The sequence below is a fragment of the Homarus americanus genome, unplaced genomic scaffold, assembly GCF_018991925.1.
Source record: "Homarus americanus isolate GMGI-L3 unplaced genomic scaffold, GMGI_Hamer_2.0 scaffold5707, whole genome shotgun sequence".
NCBI classification, from domain to species: domain Eukaryota; kingdom Metazoa; phylum Arthropoda; class Malacostraca; order Decapoda; family Nephropidae; genus Homarus; species Homarus americanus.
Genome location: NW_024726125.1, coordinates 1 through 7,462, shown reverse-complemented (window position 1 = coordinate 7,462; position 7,462 = coordinate 1). Strand labels below are relative to the sequence as shown.

Genomic DNA, 7,462 nt, shown 5'->3' with positions numbered 1-7,462 from the left:
AGCTTTGAAGAAGTTATCCATTCACTGTAACTTTGGACAGTTCTTGAACAGAGCTCTTAAGAGACAGGTTTTTGATAGGTCTGAATTATAAAAAAATGCAAAATAAGTGAATGAGCACCACAAAATTAACTTTTGAAAAAGCATGTCATTAGCAGAGAAAAACACCAGAGAACTTGTTCCCAGTGCCGGTTGTGAAACAGTTGGCAGTAGTGGATCGGTGTGTAAAGTAACTGTGGCTACAAAGGAAGAATTATGCCAGAGAACAAGGAACACATGCTAATTTAAAATGTAAAACATGCCTAGGCAAACATGAAAGCTTTCAGTGTAAGTTCAAAAATTCAAGATGTTAAAATTGTCAGCGTATTGGACATATTGCTCCTGCCTGTGAGAAAGAAATTACAGCCCCTGCCAGAAGTGATAAAGGTAGATTATATGTCGTCGAAGGTGATGAGAAGGAAATGAAAAACGGTATTCATGAGTGTTAGAAGTTTTGAACCTGATAATGATGTGTCCATGAAGAGAAAGTTAAACATAGGTATAATGTGAACTAAGGCATTAATGGCACAATTGTAACCATGGAAGTGGATACTGCAGCTGATTTCTCCATAATGAGTAGAGAAGCTATTTGTGCATGTGCCTTTAGAAGACTCGGGTATCAAGTTGAGAACCTATACTGGAGAGATTTTGAGCACAGAAGGTAAATTAGAGTGTGAGGTAAAGTACAAAAATCTGAATTTAAAGTTGTCATTAATTATAGCTAGTTACGTGAATAGACCAACTATGTTAGATACGAACCGGTTGTGTGAACTTGTGATGGACTGGAAGGAGATATTTAGTGTTAGAATGTGTAACTGTTGCAGGTCTTGAAAAATTGCAGATGAAGCATTCAAGATCCGTTGTGACTGATGTTGAAAGCTTCAATTGTATTTACTGTTAGCTTAATTGTCAATATAAGTCAGGGTAGAGTCGGCAGTGAGTATCATTGACGTCGGCCCTAGAGATGCCAGTGATTGTTCACCGAGGCTGAAGTCACCTCTTTTTCATGGTGAAATTGTTGTAAGGATGTTAATTACGAAAGTAATTAATTAACCTGAAGGGAACCGTCAGACCAGGGGCCGGATACTCAAAACAACTCATAAGTTACGTATATTAGCGAGATACAGTACCATATATTGCAGACTCCTTAGTATTGTTTTTATGTTGATACTAACTAATTCAAAGTTTTATCATTAGGCCTAGAATAGAAGGGTTATGCCTGTGAAAAACAAAAATTACGGCCTTAAGGTTTTGCCTGGCTCTTAGGGGTAAAATACTGAAAAATGCACAACGTGTTAAAATCTCTGTATTCATTTAAAATTGAAAGAAATTGTTCATTATGAAAGTAAATAAGGGTGTTAAAAGCATTTAAAAGACATCCTCTTGCCTCAAAGTCTGTCACATACTCGCATTTGAAACTGATTTCTGGTAGGAACAGCAGCCTTCTCCGTTAGCCGGAATCCTTGAAACCCGGAACTTTCTGAAAGCCGTAATTGAAATTTTATCTAAAATTAATTCCCAAAGCATGATTTTGCAGGAAACTTACGGCTTAGGTAAATGACTTTCAGAGAGGCACATTTTCCTGAAAACTATGAGGAAAGTTTCCCAGATAACCGAGAAAATTCCGGAGATGGTGGATATATTTCTGGGTTCGAGAGATGATGTAATGGGCAATTGCAGGAACTACCGAGAAAATTTTTCCATTACCATAAACATTCTGGGGATGAGGGATATTTTCTTGATTTGTGATAACTGTCTTGTTAACGGGAAAACACCCATTCATTCACGGTAGTGCTCTTCACCAATTGTTCAGGCTAACAGAGATCTCACAGTATTTGGTGTTTTACCCCACTAGAATTTAGGTAAATAATCCCTTGCATAATGTTGGCCTGTGACAAGACACAAAAGCTATACTAAGATAGCCTTATTCTGGGCAAATTCAAATAAATTGGTTAATGATAGTATAGCCTTGCCTAACCTAAATGACAAATCACTTCTCTTAAATTACTCATTTAGCCTAGACCCTGGTGTTTTCCTTTCAATGTTGGGAACATTTGGTCTGAATTGTCTTCAAGTTCATACAAAAAACAACAATTTAAAACCTGAAAATATATCGGATTAGCCGTAAATTTTCTTAAATTAATACTCTACCTATGATAATGTTCAAGGAAAGTCTGGAACTAGGCCTAAGGTAGCTGTTAGACAAAGTGTCTCACTGACGGCCTGACGCTCACCAAAAAACCATGTACACATTCTCTAACCTAACATACCATAACATAACCAAACCAAACCTATCTAACCTATACCCTATTAGTATAATTTCTTATTTAAATAATCCTCATGTTCTAACTAAATTAAGTAGGCCCCATGTTTAAACATTTATTTGCCTAAGACTGAAAAAGCAGTTATATAGGCACCTATTAATCAAGTTAATTGCAATCCATATTTTACACCTAATATCATTTAATTTTCGCTAGCCTATGGAAATTTATAGCCTTTCATGTTATCATAAGCCATATACATAAGAAAATAGGCTAAGACTATTGGTTGAATATTAGAAAAACAAGGCGAAGTCTTGGCAGGAATGTTCACTTGACCTCATATTTGGCTTTCATTACTGAGGGATATTTACGGCTATAAAACATTAATAAGTTCTATCTGCAAGTTTACTCAGTCATAAAACATATTTTTACCCTAAGTGTGAACAATACAAACCTTCTATTTTGGTAAGAAATACTTTATAATGTGTAAGAAGCCAAAGGATGCGTCTCTTCCAAACTGAGACACTCAAGCCGCTTATTATACAACAAAAAAGTTACGAAAAAGACAAAGTGAAATATTATATTTCAGTATGTTGATGTACAAAACATTTTCTTCTTTATTCTATGATAAAACAAGTCTAACAAGCATTATTACAACATATATTATTATTATTATTTTCTATACAATCGGGAATTAGTCACTACTACATCCGGGTTGAGAGTGTTACACAACCTCGGGAGCTGGTGTAAGTTACTTGCGTTAACTTACGGAGTTCGATGTCAAATATTGGTTTTGAGTATACCATCTGTGTTTTGAGTATACCATCTGTGTTTTGAGTATACCATCTGTGTTTTGAGTATACCATCTGTGTTTTGAGTATACCATCTGTGTTTTGAGTATACCGATCTGAGACTGTAAGTCCAGTTACGGGGTAAACAAAGACATACAGTCCCATCAAATGTTTTTGAGTATCCGGCCCCTGAACTGTACTGTGCTGTGCATTTTTACAAACAATAAACATGGCAAGAAAAGCTATTAAAAAAAAAGAGATAAAAATTTCACTTTACTGTACCATACCTATCCTCGGCGACAGGACGGGGGTCATCGGGCTCATCGTCACTCAATTCCATAACTGGTGGTGAAGTGGGGGCGACGGTGGATTCAGCTGCTTCCTCATTGCCGCCAGTGATTGATGGTGTTAAATCTCTCCTTCGGTGATCATAGAACATGGTGATGGGGAGTTGTCGTCTCTTTCTTTTCATTTCTTCCATGATGTTTTTGTATGGAGCAAAAACGTCATCCATCCCTCGCATGAATTTCAGGGCACGCACCATGGAGGGGTCCATACTATAGGCCACGTTTTTCAGTGCCTCAACATTCCAGATCATCTCCCCCAACTTCTCCAACGTTATTTCTTGGTGCTCTTCCTCTTCCTCTTCCTTGCCTGAGTCTACTAACTCCTGTAGATCCTCCTCGGTCAGCTCAGTGTCGTGCTCTTCAATTAGCTTCCTAATCTCGTCCTCTGCCATGTCCTGGAAGCCTTCAGCAGCCACTTTCTTTGACAGTGCCAGGGTCTTTCTGAATATTTTCATTAAAATCCATCAAAATCATTTTCCTTGTCATCGTCTTAAGCACCAAACAGCTCCTCCCAGTCTTCTCCTTGAACAGGGCTAGAGGGTACGTGTTTTTCGAATCGTTTTCAATTAAAAAATGTTACAGCACATGTATATTTTACCTAAACTGTGCCTGAATGAATATATTCTCAGAAATAAATAGTAGTTTTGCTGAAACGTGATGTATTTCAATGTAAAATAGGATAAGATACATGACGAAACAAAAGACTTTATCTTACCTTCCGATGTTCAAGAGATGTTACTCGTTTTTTTAATAGTTTTCGGTTAAAATACTGTTATATTACAATGATATTCTATTTATACTGTGCTTGATATACTACATTCACGGAAATGTTTAATTAAAAACTGTTGCATCACAAGTGAATTAGGATAGAATAATATTGTAATACAACAGTTTTTAACTGAAAACCATTCGAAAAGCGATTACGGTAACATCTTTTGAACGAAAGAAAGCGAGTCATTGCTTTCGTCACTTTCCACTGGAATACGTACGTCAGTTCAGCAAAATATTACATTCTGATATTCAATAGAAATATAGTGAAACCCGCTTACGTTGCCTTAATTTTTCTACATTAAAATTCCACAAACCGAATTCACCATGTGCATTCACCATATATACGCAGGTGAAGTATAATTTTTTTATTTAGCTCATAAAATTCATACAAATTATCCGGCCAGAATATAATTTACATTGTTGGAACTATAACTATTTGATGATCATTTTGAATATAAGCATCATAGATTTTGCATTAGACATACAAATTTTAGATCTAATGCAAGTATTTTGTTTACTCAGAGCAAATATGTTATCTTTAGTGCAAAATATATGAAGTGTATATTCAAAATATTCCTGGTCTTGCAAGGAATCCAGCAATGTCAATTATATTATCCTAACTTTAGTCTGAGGTATTATTTATTACTAAAAATGTAAATATACTGTTGTAACCCAATCATTTCTCTGGTAGGGAGGGAAGGTGGGGGTGAGGGGTAGGGAGGGAGGAAGGGACCTAGGGAGCAGGTGGGAAGAGGGAGGGAGGTGTGGTATTTTGATTGACATATAGTATTTCGGAAAGTATATTTTGTATATTTATTGAAGATATTTGTTTTAGCTCATAAAATTCATACAAATTACCGGGCCAGAATATAATTTACATTGCTGGAATTCTTACAATTTGATGATCATTTTGAATATAAACATCATAGATTTTGCATCAGACATACAAATTTTAGATCTACTTTAAGTATTTTGTTTACTCTGAGTAAATATGTGATCTTTTGTGCAAAATATATGACATTTATATGCAAAATATTCCTGGTCTTACAAGGAATCCAGCAATGTCAATTATATTATCCTAACTTTAGTCTGAGGTATTATTTTGATTTCCTAAAAAGGTAAATATGTTCTTGCCTCTCCCACACATTGGTAGGGAGGGTTATGGGGGCTGGGGGAGGGAGGGACTGACCGACCATCTGGCGTTGGAAGAGGGAAGAGGCAAGGTGGGTAATTTTGATTGACAACAATGTCGGAAGAATATTTTTTTTTTTTTTTTATTAACTGAAGAGAGATTTATTTTAGCTCAAAATTCATATACAATTATTTCACAGAATATAATTTACATTGCTGGAATTCTTACAATTTGATGAGCATTTTGAATATAAACATCATAGATTTTGCATTAGACATACAAATTTTAGATCTACTTTAAGTATTTTGTTTACTCTGAGTAAATATGTTATCTTTTGTGCAAAATATATGACATTTATATTCAAAATATTCCTGGTCTTACAAGGAATCCAGCAATGTCAATTATATTATCATAACTTTAGTTTGAGGTATTATTTATAACTATACCTTAAAATCTAGTGGTTTTCCACCAAACATTTCTCAGAGAGGAAAGAGCCAGGAGTGTGAGAAGAGGGGGAGGGAGTTGAGTCCATTATTTGCATTTTGAATAACTTGGCGAATTGTATTTCTATTTCTCTTAAGTATTAATTGTGTGCATGTACCATCATAAAATTAAGATGTTATTTTTACTAGAACATAGGTATTATGTCGGAAAAAAGTGAGTTTTTGGGGTCAAATGTCTCTATTTCATTTAATCCCATATGTTAGTGTTGTTCACTTTTTACGACGCTTTTACGCTACCTCGTGGGTTCAATTGACCGCGTGAAAGAGTTCACTGTAGTAGTTTTGCTGAAACGTAATGCATTTCAATGTAAATTAGGATAAACTACATTAAAACAAAAGACTTTACCTAAACTTCCGATGTTCAAGATATGTTACTCGTTTTTTTAGTAGTTTTCGGTTAAAATACTGTTATATTAGTGATATTCTATTCATACTGTGCTTGATATAATACATTCACGGAAATGTAATATTTTTGCAACTACAATGCTGATGTCAACACAAGCGTGGTTACAGCGAGACTGACTGAGTGAGGGAGAACTATGCGTGTGTATGTGACGTTGCGGGAGCGGGCGGTGTCCCGTGTTCTGTGCCGCATGCGAGTTGAATGGCGCGCGATTTGAATGTACATCAATTACTTCAATGTACAGAATATTCCTCCAGCGGGGCAATCAGCGTATTTGCAAATACGTGTATGCTACACCCGCGTATGTTAAGGGCCGACTGTACTAGATATTTTCTCATGAATATTTGCCGTAACTCAAAAGGATTACATTCTTTTTTTTTTAACTCTAGCTTATTAATTCTCACAGATACACTCTCCATGAACCAAGGTTTCAAATAAACTTTGTTTGGCAATGGTTCACACAAATCTACAATATTATATTCACACAACATCTGACAAAGTTTTTTAGTACAAGTATTCATCTTAAAATTACTAGTAATTGCATTAGTAAATTTATCAACAGCAGACTTCAGATACCCATCACCACGCCTAATAAGCCTTCGAGTTGAAATGACAGTCAACTCCCTAATTCTGTGTACTGTATTATGCTCGGGACATTTAGCTCCATCCTCATAATCTCTATTCTTGTCGTCTTTGGACAACCAAGCACAATCCTCATTGCTTCATTCTGAATAAGCTCTAATAGCCTAAGATCTTTTCCTGAGTAAGAAGCTAGAACTGGAGCTGAATAATCAATGATACTCCTAACTGTACTCAAGTACGTACATAGATCTTAAAACTGGTATACCAACACCATTTGCTCTATTTGACAAAACTTTCAGAGGTTTTAGCCTCGCTCTACATATATTTTTGACATAAGTAATTTGATCCTTAACATTATTATTTACACCCGCAAACATTCCCAGATATTTGTAACTGGATACTTTTTGCAATTTTATTCCATTTAGCCAAAATTCTCTTCCATTTACTGCCCTTCACTGAGATTTGGTTTTATTTTAATTAATGACCAGTCCCAAGGAGAGACAAAGATACTGCAGCTGATTAATGACCCTAGACATATCTTCCTCATTCTTACATCAGATCAGAATGTCATCAGCATAAATACATACTTGGGACTCGCCCTGAAATTTGTAACTAGCTATTCTGTCCATAAGAATA

At 35.6% G+C, this 7,462-nt stretch overlaps 1 long non-coding RNA gene across 1 annotated transcript; it reads right to left on the bottom strand.

Annotated features, from left to right (window-relative positions):
• Window positions 1–1,379: 1,379 nt before the first annotated feature.
• On the bottom strand, window positions 1,380–2,789 carry LOC121865362. The gene is made up of 2 exons (XR_006088753.1): window positions 2,752–2,789; window positions 1,380–1,516 (listed from the first exon to the last, which is right to left on the bottom strand). It is a non-coding gene; the product is annotated as an uncharacterized LOC121865362 (long non-coding RNA).
• Window positions 2,790–7,462: the final 4,673 nt, after the last annotated feature.